We start from the raw sequence: 20,682 nt of genomic DNA on the forward strand, positions 1-20,682 counted from the left end.
TTGATCTTATTAACGCAACATAAATAGTCATCAAAGTGCTCCTATTTGCTCCCCATTCTGACCCTGTTAAACATCTCATTACATTGAGAAGCCTCTTGCATTTTTTATGTATATTATTAATATGATCCCGCCAGGTCAGCTATGTGTCAAATAAAACCCCCAGAAACCGAAAAGTCTTTACTTGCCCCAAGTGTTCCCCATACATTGTTACTGTTATGTCTGCACACATCGACAGTGCTGCATTTGATTTGGTGCTGTTCTATTGTGCTGGGATCGATTGGTGATGCCTGCGGGCTCTGGGTTGTTTGATCGGGTCTGTCTTTGATGCTGTGTCAGTCTAAATAAAGAATGCCACGGAGAGGTTGTGTCGAGCGACAGCGCTGTGTCCTGACGTGATTTCTAAATACAATATTGGCGACGAGGATGGCTGATATCTCTCTCCCACCACCTGCCCCCTTCCTGGCATTACCTGGCGAGCCTCCGGTACCATGGACTCGCTGGCTACATACACTGCTCAAAAAAATAAAGGGAACACCTAAAAACACAATATAGACCTCGATGAATGAAATATTTCAGCAGAAAATCTTTATTTATTACACAGAGGAATGTGTTTAGAGCAAAATAACCTAAGAATGATCAATGGAAATCAAAATCATTAGCCCATTAAGGTCTGGATTCAGAATCATACCCAAAATCAAAGTGGAAAATGAGAACATAGGCTGATTCAACTTCTGTGGAAATTCTTCAAGACGATTCAAAATGAGGCTCCGTAGTGTGTGTGGCCTCCACGTGCCTGTATGCACTCCCTACAACGTCTGGGCATGCTCCTGAGGAGACGACGGATGGTCTCCTGAGGGATCTCCTCCCAGACCTGGATCAGGGCATCGGTCAACTCCTGGACAGTCTGTGGTGAGACATCGCGTTGGCGGATGGTACGAGACATGATGTCCCAGAGGTGCTCGATTGGATTCAGGTCTGGGGAACGTGCAGGCCAGTCCATAGCATCATTGCCATCGACATACAGGAACTGCTGACACACTCTGGCCACATGAGGACGAGCATTGTCATGCATGAGCAGGAACCCAGGGCCCACTGCACCAGCATATGGTCTGACAATGGGTCTGAGGATCTCATCCCGGTACCTAATGGCAGTCATGGTACCTCTGGCTAGCACGTAGAGGTCTGTGCGGCCCTCCAAGGATATGCCTCCCCAGACCATCACTGACCCACCGCCAAACCGGTCATGCTGGAGGATGTTGCAGGCAGCAGAACGTTCTCCACAGCGTCTCCAGACTCTCTCACGTCTGTCACATGTGTTCAGTGTGAACCTGCTCTCATCTGTGAAGAGCACAGGGCGCCAATGGCGAATCTGCCAACCAAGATGTTCTCTGGCAAAGGTCAATCGGGCTGCACGGTGTTGGGCTGTGAGCACAGGCCCCAATTGTGGACGTCGGGCCCTCATACCATCCTCATGCATTCTGTTTCTCACTGTTTGAGCAGAAACCTGCACATTAGTGGCCTGTTGAAGGTCGTTTTGTAGGGCTCCGGCAGTGCTCCTCCTGTTCCTCCTTGCACAAAGGACCAGATAGCGGTCCTGCTGCGGGGTTGTTGTCCTCCTGCGGCCCCCTCCACGTCTCCTGGTGTACTGGCCTGTCTCCTGGTACCTCCTCCATGCTCTGGACACTGTGCTGGGAGACACATCAAATCTTCTTGCCACAGCACGCATTGATGTGCCATCCTGGATGAGCTGCACTAACTGAGCAACTTCTGTAGGTTGCAGATACCGCCTCATGCCACCTCTAGTGGTGAGGGCACTAGCAAAATGAAAAACTAACCAAAGATCAGCCAGAAAAGATGAGGACAGGCAAATGGTCTGTGGCCACCACCTGCAAATCCATTCCTTTTATAGGGGTTGTCTTGCAAATTGTCTAATTTCCACCTGGTGGAAATTAGACAATTTGCCAACAGGTGAAATTGATTCACAAATCAGTGTTGCTTCCTACCTGGACAGGTTGATATCTCAAAAGTGTGATTGACTTGGAGCTACATTGCATTGCTTATGTGTTCCCTTTATTTTTTTGAGCAGTGTAGTTTTGAAAATTACATCATCGCCTCCGGGCTCGACGACGTGAGCCAGGCTAGGAAGACGGCTCTGTTGCTACACTGCTTGGGAGCAGAGGGTCATCGTGTGCTCGGGACTCTGGGGAACGTCACAAACTTTGACGAAGCTGTGGGACTTATGAGCACCCATTTCGCTGCTCCACAGAGTGCCCTCCTTCGGCGATTTATATTCCGTCAGCGACACCAACTGCCTGGTGAGTATGTGCGGCAGTACATAGCTAATTTGCGAGGGCTAGCTAGCTCATGCAAGTTTGGCGCGCTTCAGGACGAGATGGTTCGCGACCAGCTAATCAAACACACCAACAACGCAAAGGTGCGTGAGACTCTCCTGCTGGAAAAAGATGATCTGCTGCTGTCCAGAGCAATTACCATCGCACTACAGGTTGAGGGAGCAGCTGAGTGTGCTGCTATGCTAAATACACAGCAAGTGGCCACCTCCAGTCAAGCTGCCAACGACTTCTCCCTCTACTCACGGCTGCCCCTCGGGACGCAACCCAGCCAGAGCGAGGCGGGCGCCGACTCCACTGGGGACGTCTTGCAACTGCAACGACGGCGTTCTCGGCCCCGCCCTCAACAGTCCTGTGGTAACTGTGGGTCTCGGTCTCATGTTTCAAGGGCTCAGAACTGCCCTGCCCGTGGCCAGATATGCCGTAGCTGCGGTAAGCACAATCACTTTGCCAACGTCTGTCGATCTTCCCCGGCTGGGTCAGAGGGCCACACCCCCCAGTCTTCAACCGCCGTCATTCACAAGGTGAGCTCTGGGCCAGTGTCATTCAAATCATGCACAGTCAACATTAATGCTGTGTGCATCCCCCTGCTGTTGGACACCGGTGCAGGTGTGTCTCTCCTGAATGTTGATACCTACAGTCAATTTGTCGGTTCACTGCCACTGTCCGCACCCTCAGCTGTCCTCTGTGGGTATGGTGACTCCAAAATCGATCTGGTTGGCTCTCTCCAAGTGACTGTCCGCTATGGAACCAAGCTGGTGCCCAATGCAGTTTTCATGTGGCACGCCGTGGGGCCAACCTGATGGGCCTGGACCTGTTCTCCGCTCTGGGGTTCTCCCTCTTAGACACAAGGGGAGCAGCAATCCTGACTGTTGCCACACCTTGGCAGCAGAAGTGGCCATCGCTGTTTATGGGGCTGGGCTGCCTCTCCGCCTTCGCCCATCAACCTCTCCTCAACCCTGCTGTGAAATCTGTCATCCAACCACTGCGCCGCATCCCGTTGGCTCTCCGTGATGGGGTCTCCGTCGAGCTGCAACAACTGCTGGAAGCTGGCATCACTGAACCGGTGGACGCGTCACCTTGGGTCTCAAACCTCGTGGTGGCTAAGAAGAAGTCGGGGGGCCTGCGTGTCTGCGTCGATCTACGTGCAGTAAATAAGGCAGTGGTCCCTGATAAGTATCCACTGCCCACCTCAGAAGAACTCACTGCTCAGTTCTATGGCTCTGAGGTGTTCTCCAAGCTCGACCTCAGACAGGGGTACTTACAGGTGCCCCTCCACCCCAGCAGCCAAAACCTCACAGCCTTTGTGACACATGCAGGAGTGTTTCGCTACACCAGGATGCCTTTCGGTCTCAGCTCCGCCCCTAGCTGCTTCCAGAAAATCATGGTCTCCGTGCTGGCTGGCATACTGGGCGTGGCCATTTATCTGGACGATATAGTGGTACACGGGCCCACCAGTGAAATCCACGACAAGCGCCTCAACATGGTCTTCGCAGCCCTGTCCAAGCACAAGCTAACTCTGAGTGCTGAGAAATGTGTCCTCTCTGTGCCAGCCATCGAGTTCGTGGGGTTCCGGCTGTCAGCGAGCGGTGTAACTCCACTACAATCCAACGTGGACGCCATTCAGGCCATCCCTGAGCCCAGCTCGGCCACCCAGGTCGCCTCCTTCCTGGGTATGACAAGTTACTACCTGAGGTTTCTTCCCCAGTACTCTGCGACCACAGCCCCCCTGCACCAGCTGCTGCGTAAGGACGAGCCATGGGTGTGGTCAAAGGCATGCAGTGACACTGTGCGTGATCTCAAGACTCAACTGACTTCACCACCAGATCGACATCTCCAGCTCCACCTTTGTGACCTGTGACGCATCAGCCACAGCGATAGGGGCTGTGCTGTCTCAAACCCAGAACGGTGTGGAGAAGCCCATCGCCTTCACCTCCCATGCCCTCAACCTGACCGAGCAGCGGTACTCCGTGGCATGAGGCGTTAGCCTGTATCTGGGCTTGTGAAAGGCGGCACCTCTACCTCTATGGCCGTTCCTTCACCCTCAGGACAGATCACCAGGCCCTGACAGCGCTGCTGTCCACATCTGGGACAGGCCACAAACCCCTGAGGCTGCACCGCTGGTCTGACCGCCTCCGCCAGTACAACTTCAGCCTGCAGTTCACCCCAGGCAGAGACAATGTTGTCGCCGACCTGCTCTCTCGCTCTGTCTCCACCCCAGCTCCACAGACGGACACTGACTGTGTGGAAAAGGACATTGTCCAAATGCTACACACACCCCTCCAGGCCACTGTCTCTCTGCAGGAGCTGACGGCAGCCTCCGAACAGGACCCTGTCCTCTCCCAGCTCCGCACCTACATCCAGAACGGCTGGCCTCACAAGGTCCCAGAGGAGCTGGCTGCGTTCGCCCGAGTCAGACAGGAGCTCTCCTGCTGGAACGACACCTGCATGGCACGTGGGTTTTGCACAGTGGTCCCAGCTGCTCTCCGTGCACGTGTTTTGAATATGGCGCATGAAGGCCACCTGGGCATTGTGAAACTGAAACAGCGCTGCCGAGACCTGGTGTGGTGGCCGGGGATAGACAGAGATATTGAGGCTCTGGTGAAGGACTGTTCTGCCTGCCTTGTGAGTGGCAAGACTGGCCACCAGGCTCCCCCACCCCTGCAACCTCTCGCCTGGCCCTCTCAGCCCTGGGAACACCTGCAGTTGGACATTTGTGGTGAGATCCATGGAGTTCCCCACCACCAACGCTTCATGGTGGTCGCCTACGATCTACACTCAAAATGGCCTGAACTCACCACTTCTGGCACTGTGACCTCACAGATCATCATCGACTTCCTGGACTCTCTTTTCTCTCGCTGGGGCCTCCCAAAGACCATCACCACTGACAACGGCCCTCAGCTGGTCTCTGCTGAGTTCACTGCTTATCTCGAAAGCAAGGGCATCCATCATATACGCACTGCGTACTACCACCCCCAGGCCAATGGCGGCGTTGAACGTTTTCACCAGTCACTGAAGAATGGCCTCAGAGCACACATGGCCCAAGGGTGCTCTTTCACGCAGGCCATCCGTCACACTCTGCTGCACTATCGGGCCACACAACTGTGTGTGCCCCTTGACAGGCTCGGCCCCTCCACACCCCAGGCACCTCCCTCTGGGGTCAGAGCCTCAGTCACTCGTCAGCAGACGCGGATGAAGCAACGGTTTGACCAGTCAAAACGAACCAGGGTGCCAGACATCAATGTGTCAGACTGGGTCAGGGTCCGAAGGCCCCACAGGGACAATAAAATGGCTTCATACTGGTCCTCTCCTCTCCAAGTCACCCGTCAGCTGGGCCCAGCCACTTACCTCCTCAGCGATGGCACTCGGTGGCACTCCAGTCGTCTACGGAAGGTGTCAGCTCCGCCACACACAGCTGGTGACACAACCTTAGCCATTCCCTCAGCATGGCGAGACGCCCCGGGGCTTCATGCAGCTCCTACACGGGCCCCAGACATTCCTGGACCTCAGCTTCCCCTGCCTTCTCCCTCCCCACCTCGGCCTGCCCAGCCTCAGGCCGCCCCGTGACCTGTTCGCACACGTTTACGCCCTGGCCACCTAGAGGACTTTGTGTCAACCTTTCATATTTGAAATCCTGCCGGGGGGGGGGGGGATGTTATGTCTGCACACATCGACAGTGCTGCATTTGATTTGGTGCTGTTCTATTGTGCTGGGATCGATTGGTGATGCCTGCGGGCTCTGGATTGTTTGATCGGGTCTGCCTTTGATGCTGTGTCGTCTAAATAAAGAATGCCACGGAGATGTTGTGTCGAGCAACAGCGCTGTGTCCTGACGTGATTTCTAAATACAATAGTTACATCTGCTTCCCTTATTTTCTTCCTTCGAAACACCACAATCTTTTTCTTTTCTACAGAAAACTTAAATCCCCATGTGTGTGACCACTTCTCTACCACCAAAATAGCTTCTTGAATCTTTCTTCTGAGTCGTACTAAATTCTTCCCCCTCTTCCATAAAGCCCCATCATCAATAAACAGTGACTTCCCAATGTCGTAATTTATATCAGCAAATACATCATTAATCATAATAGAAAAAAAGGATTGGGCTGATAGCACTGCCCTGAGGAGTTCCGTTATCTACCCCGTTTATTAGATAATGCTGTCCCAATTTTAACTTGAATAACTATCAAATAAAAAATGTTTGATCCAATTAAAAGTTCTTCCAATTATTCCCATTTTACCTAATTTGATCAACAATCCCTTTCCATACCATATCATAAGCTTTCTTTATATCAAAGAACACTGCCATCACTGGTTCATTATTAGCTTGGGCTTTTCTCATTTCAGTTTCCAGACAAACTACTGGATCCATTGTTCCTCGACCTTTCCTAAATCCACTCTGGTAAGGGGATAATAAATAGAATTCTTCTTCTTCGTCTCGAGAATTATTATTCTTCCTCGTCTCAACACATAGAATTCTTCTTATTCTTATTCTTCATGGTTTTATATTGGCATACGAAATGTTGCAATACCGCCACCTACTGAAATGTAAGAATGTCACAGTACATTGTACACCCAAGGTGACCTCATTCATGACATTGTTCATTCTATAAACCAGACCCAGTCTGAGTTGATGCAAATCCTTCCCGCAGTGTAACATCTAGATCGTCTCCAGATATGCCAAAAACATTCAAATATCTCATGGCAGCATCCAGTACCATTTTGATTCTTTCCGACTTCCGCTTCATTTCAGTAGCACAATTTATAACCATGACAATGAATGTCAAAAACCTTTTCTTGTCCATGCAGGTATTCTGGTCAGCCCTATTCCTTTTCTGCTCCGGTTCTTTTTGCACTTCCACCATCTCGTCATTTCTCTCCATTCTCTTGGCAGCTTTGGCGTACAATAATCTCATTTGTTCTCCTTATTCACTTTCTCATCCGTAATTCTTTTTGGATACTGTGCTGATCCCATATTACCATTTCCGTTGCAGTGCAGACACTTTGCTTGCAGTTTCTCAACTTTACAATCTTCAAGAATCAGGAACACCTTATTTGTCATTTCATTTCATGTACAAAAGTATGAAATTAAATGAAATATCATTTCCCCCAGCCCGCAGAAGTGCAACACAAAGACAAAAACATATCCAAAAACTACAAGAACTTCAAGAACACGTATCTAAACTAACACATATATCCAAACTAACACATATATCCACACTAAATAAAAAATATATTATCATCAAAATATTAATAAAACTTATCACGGTTGAACTCAGCATGACAAGGTTGAAAATTATAACAGGGTTGAAGGGACGATCAATATTTCAATACGGTATGGATTTACCTGTGAAATTAATAATAGTAAATACAATTATTAAATTTGATAGAGGACAACAGTCAAATTTTTCAACTGTCATAAAAAACATGAAACACACATTTTATTAAGTATTTAACATTTAACATTAAATACATCAAACATAAATTCATGAAAGACGTCAATGAAATGGATCTGTCCATATGGTCAACAGTAAAAAAAAAATTGTACAGCATAGGTAGTGTGAAAAAAACGACCTTACTGGAATCTCATTTTGTTTAAAACTAGCATTCCACTCTAAAAACTGAACTGAACTCTAAAAGTGTGACTGAGTGTGATCCAAAGTGCACGTGGATTTCAGAACTGTACTTGCAGGTGAAGTTCTCCGAAAGAACCTTTTTTGCAGCTTTACTTTGTTTCTTGTAATAGTTTGTCTTCTCCCTGTAGTCATCCTGCTGACATCATCTCTTGTAAAGAAGGTCTTTACATTGTTCTCAATAGATGCAGTGGCATACCTGTTGACAGTCTTTCTGTTAAAGTTGCTCAGGCTTTTACTCCTCAAAAGGTTCCTTCCTGCGTTTCTTTGAAAACCCAAACACCTGTTCTGACCATCTCTGCAGCCTATACTTTTTGACGATCTTTCCCACAGCAACCTTAGATATAATTTGCTTATCTCTTTCATTTCTGGCATCCTGGTATTTTCTCTTGATGTCAGTAATAAGGGCTTCATTGAGTAGTAAAGTTTTTCTGATTCTGCTGTTCATAGTACAGTTCTGGACCAGTTCACGGACTTTGGATCTTGGAGATTCATTATGTTTTGCTGATCGCAGAAGCCACGTTTTGTACTTTTGTCCTTTTTTCTCCTTTTTGAGTACATGTTTGAGTTTTTCTATTTCTTTGTAGTTTTTATCTTGCTCGTCGAGATTGTTTCTTGCCCTCCAAATGTTGCCTAAAACAAAACCACGCAATAAATAATTACCAAAACTGCAGTCAATGTAAAAACGTCACATGGACAAATGCCTATAAACACTTACATAGATATGTACACTCACTCACTCACTCACTCACTCACTCACTCATATTGACTTAGGTTATTTTTGGGGATGACCCTAACTCTAACCCCTAACCCCAGACTCACATTCATTTCCAGGAGACTTATCCTAACCCTAACCACTACTTGCCTAACCCTACCCATAACCTTAACCACTGACCCAAAAATCAGCCTTTATCCAGGTCACGGTTTTTTTCCCCAGTGGGACAAGAAGTCCCCAGTCAACAGGTATGTTTTATGTTTTATGTGCAGTTGTCCTTATTTTTAAGTGTTCTATATGTGCTTTGCTAAATGTACAGTATTGCTCCTCCGTTTTAATGTACCTTGTGTGTCTATTGTACTATCATTCACCTGCCCAGGGACTACCGTTGAAAATTAGCCAAGATGGCTAAACTGGCACATTTACAGAAATGTTATTACTGTGCATTGCCCCTGTAACTTTAAACTGTATAAACTTTAAAAAAAGGTATCTGGTATAAATTGTGTCCCTGAAAGTAAGCTAAGTCTGAATCACACACACACACACACACACACACACACACACACACACACACACACACACACACACACACACACACACACACACACACACACACACACACACACCTAACGAAATACCCTAACCTTGAGGACCCAGGTCTGGGCTGTTCTGCTTATCAGGATTTTCTGGAGGGGTGTTAATATTCCTCAACAAAGCTTCCCTTTTCTTCTGTCTTTTTTAGCATTCCAGCATTCTTCCACATATTGCGCTTATGTCGTTTAGCTCTTTCCCTCAGATCCCTGATGCTTTTCTTTTTTCCTGCTTCAGTGTCCCTTTTTTTACCTCTCACACTCTCTCCTGAGATATTTTTCCCTTCTCTCTGGGTCTGCATCCCTTCTTTCCCTGTACTCTTTGTGCCTCTCTGCTGCTGTTTTTGCCATTGTGATGTCTGACAATATTGGAACATAAGAGGGCATTAACAATTATTTCACATCAACGTCTACAATTGAGTCATCTACTAAGTGTCACATCATACATTCAACCCTGTCACAATGATTCAACCCTGTTACAGTAAAAATGTGACGGGGTTGAAGCTTTTGGCTAATAGTAGCCATAACTCCATATTTAGCTAAAACATTAGCACCACATGGCATTTAGGACATCAAAAAATTGTAATATTTTGCAACACTACTGTTAAATGTTTTTAAAAAAATTATTTACTATAATTCATACAACAGAGTTGAACTGTTGAGCCGGGCAATCTCAATCTGACCATAAAAACAATGAAATATTGGTAAGAAAAGACACTGACACTTACCTTTCTTAACAGCATCTTCTCCAAAAGACTTTTGTGATGTCATTTCCGGAATGTTGATGTCACAGGGACTGATCCATTATTTTTGTAGGGGGTAAATGGTATAGTGTGATGGGGCTGAAAACAAACTGGGGGACATGTATAAATATTGCAATTTCATAGGTAATTCGTGTATTTTTTCAGAAAAAAATACATTTTTAGTTAAAGTAGACAAACAAACGATTGTATTAGCAGCAATGTTTTGGTTTTAATTGCATTTTTATTTGTTTTTAATTCAATGAAAATGTAATGATGGTCAGTGAGGACATGCAAACATGTTTTTCATCTGCTATTAGACAGCCCATTGTTTAAAAATAAAATAAAAAAATATTTTATTTTGTTTTGCATTATAATACAAAGACTATTCTATTCATTATAATACAAAGACTATTCTATTATTGACCTAGTTCTATTAATTGATGGCTTAAAATGTCTTTAGTGGTTTCCTTTAATTGAAAATCTCTGAAGTAAATCTGGGGGACTTAAAGGGCACCGGATTCAGATAATCACCCATTTAGTGTTTTTTTTAGCTCACAGTGTCCCAACCGTTGTCTCCCCTTTACTATCAGCTCTCACCAATTTCCACTTACTGTTCTATTCACCTTCATACTTTTTTGATCTATCTCGCCTTCACCGCTCCAACCCACTTTTCTTGCCACAATTTATTTACTTTGTTTACTCTTTGTAAATGCTCTGATGACACAAGTGTTTGTTTTGTTTTTGTTTTTTGCAAAACCTAATAAAAAATAAAAATAAAAATAATTTACTTCATCCCAAATAATACATTTGGCTTCTGACATACTAATCACAATTTCAGTATCTCTTGATTCTTTCCTGAAAGCTTGCTTTGCCTGATCATCCAACCTCTAATTCTCCTTCAGCCCAACTTGTGCAGGAAGCCACATTAGCTTAACCTGACCACCCCGATGAATGACTCTTGTGACTGAATGTATGACTTCATACAACACATCCTGCTTGAAAGTAAAGATCTCAAACTTGCAAGAACTGAATGAGAATCTAAACAAATATTTGGTTAACTTCCACCCACTGTAATGCTTCCAAAACTGCCAACATCTCCACCGCATAATTCCCTAACAGATTAGATGTTCCCTTACTTATTTCTACCTTCTTTGCTGGGATTGCCAAATCCTGTAATTCCCATTTCAGGCTTTTTAGCTCCATCTGTATATCTACTACTACCAGTACTACTAGTACTGCTACTACTTTTGGCTGCTCCCGTTAGGGGCTGCCACAGTGGATCATCCGTTTCCATCTCTTCCTGTTCTCTGCATCTTCCTCTGTCACACCAGCCACCTGCATAACCTTCCATTTGGCCTTCCTCTTTTCCTCTTCCCTGCTGCTCCATATTAAGCATCCTTCTCCCAATATACCCAGCATTTCTCCTCCGTACATGTCCAAACCATCTCAATGTTGCCTCTCTTACTTTTTCTCCAAACTGTCCAACCTGAGCTGTCCCTCTAATATACTCATTCCTAATCCTGTCCTTCTTCGTCACTCCCAGTGAAAACCTTAGCACCTTCAGCTCTATCACCTCCAGCTCCACCTGCTGTCTTTTCGTCAGTGCCAGTCTCCAAACCATACAACAGAGCTAGTTCCACTACCATCTTGTAAACCTTCCTGCTCACTCTTACCGGTACCCTTCTGTTGCAAATCACTCCTGACACTCTTCTCCACTTACTCCAACCTGCCTGCCCTCTCTTCATAACCTCTCTTCCACACTCCTCATTTCTTTGAACCACTGACTCCAAGCATTTAAACTTATACGCCTTCGTCACCTCTACTCCTTGCATCCTCACCATTCCGCTTTCCTCCATCTCATTCATGCATATCTATTCCGCCTTGCTGCTACTGACTTTCATTCCTCTATCCAATCTCCACCTCTCCAGGCTCTCCTCAACCTGCTCCCTACTCTCGCTACAGATCACAATGTCATCTGTAAAAAGGAGATGGGGTCTCCAGGGAATCTGGTGGTTAGAGTTGGCTCAAGGTACAGATATGTGTCCCGATTAGAGAACGCGGAACCGGTCTTTCCCAGTTATGCTGCTTTAGTTTAGGCTATGGTCGGTAGCAGTGATACAAACAAAGGGAACGCTCTGTATTACAAACAATACAATTGAGAGCATACTCATATGCAGATAAGGACTGCAATTATTAATCAAATTTATCAACAACAAATTAACTGCTAGCATACTGCCCCCCCCACAAGGCTTATAAAGTAGAGAAATTACCAGCAGAGATATGTGTGCAGTTACCGAATAATCGCGCTAATATCTGGTTTGCAGTTATAAATATCAGCACGTACCTGTTGAGCATTTACGCACAGCAATAAACAGAGGTTGTATAGGTGGATAGCGAAAACAGGAGAGGAAAAAATATCGCTGTTTTAACATCAACCACACATACGAAAATTGAACTACACTTCACGTCACCAGAACGTAACACGGCAATCGGTGCATCCAGGGAGAGTCTGTAAATAACAGCTCCGATGAGTTCACTTAGATGGGATGGAGTAAATTGCTATCATAATGAAGCAAACTAAACCTATAAGGCAGCGGACAAGCAAACTTATTACACAACTATGTAGGCTTTCTAACACAGCCACCCCTGAGTGTCTGCATGGACAGTTGAATCGAAAGTAGAAAAGCTACTCAGGTAGGTGGATCCCCGGCTTCGTCGTCTTCGAGCCTAGGGAGCTGGACCAAGCGAGCTACTGGTCGGATGTAGATCCGATCTCTGACCTGAATGCCAGCAGTCTGGATGCGTGCGTCTGCTCCAGGGTAAGTACATGTTACCTTACCAACTGGCCAGAGAGCCCACGGGAGCTGAGGATCAACGATGAGCACCACTTGGTTCGCATTGAGGTATTTCCCATCTGTCCGCCACTTCTGTCTCTCCTGCAAACTTGGCAGGTAGTGGCTCACGAACCTGGACCAGAAATGGTCGGCGAGGACTTGGATATACATCGGCGATTTCCTAGAATGTTACTGGAGTCATAAACAACCTTAGGGAGTGATGCATCGTGGCATCCCATCACTAGGATGTTAGGTGTGATGGGATCTGGATCTGCTACGTCTGAAGAGATGCAGCCGAGGGGCTTAGCTTCCAGGATGCCATCCGCTTCCATAAGGACAGTCAGGAGCACAGTTTCGGTCACCATCTGCTCCTTAAGAGCAGTCTTCACAGACTTCATTTCTCTGTCCCACACACCTCCGAAGTGAGGAGCACTCGATGATTTGAAACAAAACTTGATCTGCTGTTCTGCCAACTGCTCTTTCAGGTGAGGAACAATGGCCTCGAAGGCCTCACATAGCTCTCGGACTCCTCCAATGAAGTTTGTCCCGTTGTCGGAGAGGAGCTCAAAGGATTTGCCTCTTCTGGTGATGAAGTATCGCAGAGACATGAAGAAGGCCTTGGCGTCGAGACTCTCTAGGGGGTCTAGGTGCACACATTGAGTCGTCATGCATTTATAAATGATCCCCCATCGCTTCTCCATTCGACGTCCAGTCTTCACGGTAAAGGGCCCGAAACAATCCACACAGGTCAAGTAAAAGGGTGGCTTATACAGGCACAGATGAGCTGGTGGTAAATCTGCCATCTTAGGCACAGAAGGATTGGCGCGCCACGCTTGACACTGCATGCAGGTACTCTGATACCTCTTTATTGCTTCCCTCCGTCGCAGGATCCAAACCCGGCGACGCAGTTTAGCTAGCACTCTCTCTGGTCCAGGATGAAGGAGGGTCTCATCGAAGTCCTGGATGATTCGCTTAGTCACGAGATATTTAGGATCTTGCACGATCAGGTGGATAGAATCTGACTTTAGCTGCTCAGCTCTTCGCAGTCTCCCTCCAATTCTAAGGAGTCCTCTCTCCCTCCTGTACGAAGGAGATAAGGAGCCCAAATGACTGTTGGTTGGTGGGGATCGATCAGACATGAGCGCCTTGACCTCATCTGAGAATGACTCCGACTGCACCTACTTTAGAAGAAGGTTCTCTGCTTTGATGTAGTCAGCTGCTTCACCAGGTGAGCTAGAGTGTAGATCGGCTGCCCTATGTAGGGATTGTGTTGTTGCCTGCATGAGGTCCTTCCATGTGGAGAACGTGTTGACATCAGGGAGTTGAGGACAGGGATTGACAGTCACATGTCCACAGAAAGCTGATTTCTTAAGTTCACTATCCTCTGGTTCCGGATAGGCTGAAGGGCTGGTCGACCAATGATCTTCAGTCTGATGCAGGAACTCCGGGCCTTGGTGCCAACGATATGGCCGAGACAGTTCCTTCAAGGTATTGCCCCACGTGATATCATCCGCCAGGTTATTCACAGTATCCACATCCAGTATCCACGGCAAGATTCTGGCTTGATCCGGTGGAGAACTGTAGTGGAATCAGACCAGAGGATGACTTTTCCGATGGGTAAGGTGATTTCAGTTTGAAGGACACTGGCTAGTTGAGCACCAGTGAGAGCAGCACTCAGCTACAATCAGGGCATGGGGGAGTTGCTTCTTTGGCGCTACACATGATCTGGCCAGCACAAAGGAGACATGGACTTCCTTCAGGCGTCTTCTGTCCTTAAGTAAGTAAAAGACCCGTATGCTCTCTCAGAAGCATCACAAAATATGTAAAGGTCTCTGATTGATGTTGGTGACTCCACAGACACTGGGGCATAACACCTGGAGAGTTCCATCTGGATCAGGTCGGGAATCTCCTGTTCCCAGGCGAACCATCCGACTCACGGGCTCTGCAGCTGAATCGGGTCATCCCAGCCGATTCGGTCTTTCCAAAGACAAGAACTTTGGCTCACGTTCTAAAGGGTACAACGTAGCTTAGTGGACCATATTGACAGGCGAGTACCTTGTAGACATTCCTCATCGTAGGTTCGGCACTCTCTACCAGTCTGTGTTTGTACCTTAGGGAGTCTCTGAGGCAGTCCCAATGTAATCCCAGGTTTGGCTCCTGGAGGTCCGTGCTGGTTTGGGAAAGCCACAGTTCGCTGTTCTCAGACCTGGCTTCAGGTGGAAGATGTTCAATGACAGCCAGTACATTGCGGGCCCACTGGCGTATCTCAAACCCTCCGTTTTGGAGCAGCTGGCACAGACCATTGAGAACGTCTTTAGCTTTATCCACTGAATGGGTGATGTGAAGGCAGTTATCGATGTAGAATGACTGCTTGATACACTTAACAAGGTCGCTGTTGGGTCCACCTTTGTCATGGATGTGCCGCTGCAGGGTGTAGATGGCGCAGCAAGAACTGCATGTTGTGCCAAATGGCAGGATCTGCCACCCATGAATGCTTGTCTCCTCGGTTTTCTGCATATTCCGCCAGATGAAGCACAGCACTGGTTTGTCGGTTGGCAAAATGCGAATCTGGTGAAACATACTTTTGATGTCACCACTCACTGCAATAGGATATTGACGGAATCTAATGAGGACACCTACTAGGGATGGACCTAAGGTAGGGTTAGGGAGGAGAAGGTCGTTGAGAGACTGCCCATTATACTGGTAAGAGCAATTAAAAACTATTTGTCGTTGTATCTTACCATATGGAGAGGTCTATACCAGGATTCTGTGGTTGCTTTAGCTACCTCTTGTGGCACCACTGCTACATAGCCCATCTTCTCCAGCTTCTGGATCTCCTGGCAGTACACCTTGGTGCTGTCTGGGTCTTTGGCAAGTCTCTGCTCTCTGCTTCAGAGACATGGTAGCACTGCTTCCATAGGAGCCTGGAGGGTCATGGAGTTGGATCAACGAAGTAGTGGTGTAGCATATCTCTTTACACCATCAACATTGGCCCTGACAGTGGATGTCTGGAGTAGATACAGCAATATTTTTCATCATTTGGATGACCCTTTCCACTCTCTGCACAGGACGGACGCAGCCAGGAAATTTGCATGAAGGCAATACAAACAAACATGGAGAACAGTGAACATAACGCAGAACGGGGTAATTCCGAACAGAAGGACTCCGACCAGCGAGGAGAAAACGAGGAGCTTGTACCTAAAAGAGGGGCTACTTCTATCGTACACCTTCTCAACATACTCCCCTTGCTTGTCAGCAGATTTACATCCCTATCCTTGATCCCCATAACCTGCTGTACACCCTCGCCAGCTTGGTCCCTCTGTCTAGCCAATCGGTACAAATCCTTTTCTCCTTCCTTAGTGTCTAACCTCTCATACAACTCACCATATGCTGTTTCCTTTGCCTTCGCCACCTCTCGCTTCACTTTATGCCACATCTCCTTGTACTTCTGTCTACTTTCTTCATCTCTCCGAATATCCTACTTCTTCTTTGCCAACCTTTTTCTCTGCATACTTTGCTGTACTTCCTCATTCCACCACCAACTCTCCTTGTTTTCCTTCCTCTGCCCAGATGACACACAAAATACCTACCTAGCTGTCTCCCTTACCATTTCTGCAGTGCTTGCCCAGCCATCCGGCAACTCTTCACTACCACCCATTGCCTGCCTTAACTCCTCCTTGAACTCCACACAACAGTCTTCCTTCTTCACCTTCCACCATTTGATCTTTGGCTCTGCCTTCACTCTCTTCTTGGTCTCCAAAGTCATCCTACAGACCGCCATCCAATGCTGCCTAGCTACACTCTCCCCTGTCACCATCTTGCAGTCTCCAATCCCTTTCAGATTGTGCCTCCTACATAAGATATAGTCCACCTGTGTAAACCTTCCTCCACTCTTGTACGTCATCCTGTGTTCCTCTCTCTTCTCAAAATGTGTATTCACCACAGCTATTTCCATCCTTTTCGCAAAAGCCAACACTATCTGTTTCCTCTCCTTGACACCATACCTGCTCATCACCTCTGTTCCCTTCACCAATATGCCCATTGAAGTCCGCTCCAATCACCACTCTCTCCTCCTTGAGTACACCCTCCACCACTTCATCCAACTCACTCCAGAATTGTTCTTTCTCTTCCATCTCACATCCAACTTGTTGGGCATATGCGCTGAAAACATTCATCAACACATTTGATTTCTAGCTTCATACTCATTGCTCTGTCCAACACTCTCTTCACCTTCAACACACTCTTAATGATAATAATACATTTTATTTGTGGATGCCTTTCAGAGCACTCAAGGACACCCTACAGAACACATTAAAAACAAAAACAAAAAACAAGCAGCACTGTATCAGACAGCATAAAATCAAAACAAAGCAGGGTAGATAACAAAAAGTTAATATAGCACAAAACTCAAATGAAACGTGGATCAGACTTAATATGCCAGTTTGAACAGGCACGTTTTGAGATGTGATTTGAAGGTTGAAAGAGAGTCAATGTTGCGAATGTCTTGTGGGAGAGCGTTCCATAGGTGGCGGGCCATTGTGTATTGAGTTGGAGAGCAGAAGAGGATCTGAGCACGCCGGAGGGTGTGTGGCTGTGAAGGAGTCATCAACAGAGACGGCCCTCCTTGCAGTGCCAGAATCGCTGCATTCTGCAAGAGCAAACTCTCTCTCCTCTGTCCTGATACTCCTGGACCTGTCAGCTGCATTCGACACAGTGAACCACCAGATCCTCCTCTCTACCCTTGAGGGGCTGGGTGTCACAAGCTCTGCACTCTCAATGTTTGCAACCTACCTGATGGGTTGCTGCTACCAGGTGACATGGAGAGGATCTGTGTTGGAGCCTCGCAGACTGACTACAGGCGTTCCTCAGGGTTTGGTTCTGGGTCCTCTCATTTTCTCCCTGTACACGACATCCCTGGGTTCTGTTATTCATTCACATGACTTCTCTTACCATTGTTATGCCGATGACACCCAGCTGATCTTGTCCTTTCCTCCCTCTGACACACAAGTAGAAACACGCATTGCTGCGTGCTTGACTGACATCTCGGAGTGGATGGCGACACACCACCTGAAGCTCAATCTGGACAAGACAGAGCTGATGTTACTCCCCGGGAAAGGTTGCCCACACCAAGACCTGTGGTGACGTGGTGGTATCTCATCACCATGGTGACACCAACTCGGACTGTGAGTAATCTGGGTGTGATCCTGGACGACCAACTGTCGTTTGCTGAAAACGTTGCATCAGTTGCTCGCTCCTGCAGATTTCTCCTCTATAACATCAGGAGGATTCACCCATTCCTCACTGATGAGATGGCACAGGTGCTCATCCAGGCTCTGGTCATCTCCTGGCTGGACTACGGCAACTCACAACTTGCTAGCCCCCTGGCGTCGGCTATCAGACCTCTGGAGCTTGTTCAGAAAGCTGCAGCTCATCTGGTGTTCAACCGCCCTAAGTTCTCCCACACAACTCCTCTTCTCATGTCCCTACACTGGCTCCCAGTAGTTGCTCACATCCAGTTTAAGACTCTGGTGCTAGCCTACAAGGCAGTGAAAGGAACAGCTCCTTCCTATCTCCAGGCCATGGTCAAGCCCTACACCCCCACCCGACCACTTTGCTCTGCTGCCTCGGGATGCCTGGTTGCCCCGTCGCTCAGAGGCCCCTGCTGCCGATCGACCCGGTCTCTCACTACCAGTCATAGTGCAAACATTCAAAATTCCGACTCTCACCTTAACACTTACCCTTCCTCCTCTCCTGCTGCCTCTGCACATGCCTTCCCCCTCTCCTTCTCCTTTGCCCAACAGTACCATAGTTTGCACCGGCACCCTGCTGGCCAACAACACTGGTGGCAGTTGTTGGTAACCTGGGCCTCGACTGATCCGGTATGGAAATCTGATTTATGAGCCGCATATTTGAGTTGGTTAAAAGTTTTACACCAAAAGCCCTCCTGACACAACCCTCCCCATTTATCCAGCCTTGGGACCAGCGCCAAGAATGCTCTGACTTGTGAATTGTTAGTGGCTGAGTCTAGCTCCATCTGTATATACAGTGCATCCGGAAAGTATTCACAACCCTTCACTTTCCCCACATTTTGTTATGTTACAGCCTTATTCCAAAATGGATTAAATTCCTTTTTTTCTCATCAATCTACACACAATACTCCATAATGACAAAGTGAAAAAGGTTTTGTAGAAATTTTGGTAGATTTATTAAAAATACAAAACTGAAATATTGCATGTACATAGGTATTCACACCCTTTGCTATGACACTCAAAATTGAGCTCAGGTTCATCCTGTTTCCACTGATCACCCTTGAGATGTTTCTACATCTTGATTGGAGTCCACCTGTAGTAAATTCAATTGATCGGACATGATTTGGAAAGGCACACACCTGTCTATATAAGGTCCCACTGTTGACAGTGCATGTCAGAGCAGAAACCAAGCCATGAAGTCAAAGGAATTGTCTGTGGACCACCGAGACAGGATTGTGTCGAGGCACAGATCTGGGGAAGGGTACAAAAAAATTTCTACAGCTTTGAAGGTCCCAAAGAGCACAGTGGTCTCCATCATTCGTAAATGGAAGAAATTTGGATCCACCAGGACTCTTCCTAGAGCTGGCCGCCCAGCCAAACTGAGCAATCGGGGGAGAAGGGCCTTGGTCAGGGCGGTGACCAAGAACCCGATGGTCACTCTGACAGAGCTCCAGTGTTCCTCTGTGGAGATGGGAGAACCTTCCAGAAGGACAACCATCTCTGCAGCACTCCACCAATCAGGCCTTTATGGTAGAGTGGCCAGACGGAAGCCTCTGCTCAGTAAAAGGCACATGACAGCCCGCTTGGAGTTTGCCAGAAAGCACCTAAAGGACTCTCAGACCATGAGAAACAAGATTCTCTGGTCTGATGAAACCAAGATTGAACTCCTTGGCCTGAATGCCAAACCTCACGTCTGGAGGAAACCAGGCACCTCTCATCACCTTGCTAATACCATCCCTACAGTGAAGCATGGTGGTGGCAGCATCATGCTGTGGGGATGTTTTTCAGCGGCAGGAACTGGGAGACTAGTCAGGATCGAGGGAAAGATGAATGGAGCAAAGTACAGAGAGATCCTTGATGAAAACCTGTTCCAGAGCACTCAGGACCTCAGACTGAGGCGAAGGTTTACCTTTCAACACAACGACCCTAAGCACTTAGCAAAGACAATGAAGGAGTGGCTTCGGGACAAGTCTGCAAATGTCCTTGAGTGGCCCAGCCAGAGCCCAGACTTGAACCCCATTGAACATCTCTGGAAAGACCCGAAAATAGCTATGCAGCGACGCTCCCCATCTAACCTTACAGAGTTCGAGAGGATCTGCAGAGAAGAATGGGAGAAATACCCCAAATATAGGTGTGCCAAGCTTGTAGCTTCATACCCAAGAAGACTTGAGGCTGTAATCGCTGCCAAGGGTGCCTCAACCAAGTACTGAGTAAAGGGTGTGAATACTTATGTACATGCAATATTTCAGTTTTTTATTTTTAATAAATTTGCAAAAATTTCTACAAAACCTTTTTCGCTTTTTCATTATGGGGTATTGTATGTAGATTTATGAGAAAAAAAGGAATTTAATCCATTTTGGAATAAGGCTGTAACATAACAAAATGTGGGGAAAGTGAAGGGGTGTGAATACTTTCCGGATGCACTGTATCTGTAGACATTCTTTGTACTTTAATTCCAAATGGCTGTTAAAAGCATTTTCTAAATCTACTTTATTTTCCACTTCCTTTTTCCCCTTCTATGCTTCCAGTATGTAAATCAACTTCAAGCAATGTAAGTATCCATGGAGCCACCAC

This window comes from Lampris incognitus, chromosome 8, assembly GCF_029633865.1.
Source record: "Lampris incognitus isolate fLamInc1 chromosome 8, fLamInc1.hap2, whole genome shotgun sequence".
Classification (NCBI taxonomy): Eukaryota; Metazoa; Chordata; class Actinopteri; order Lampriformes; family Lampridae; genus Lampris; species Lampris incognitus.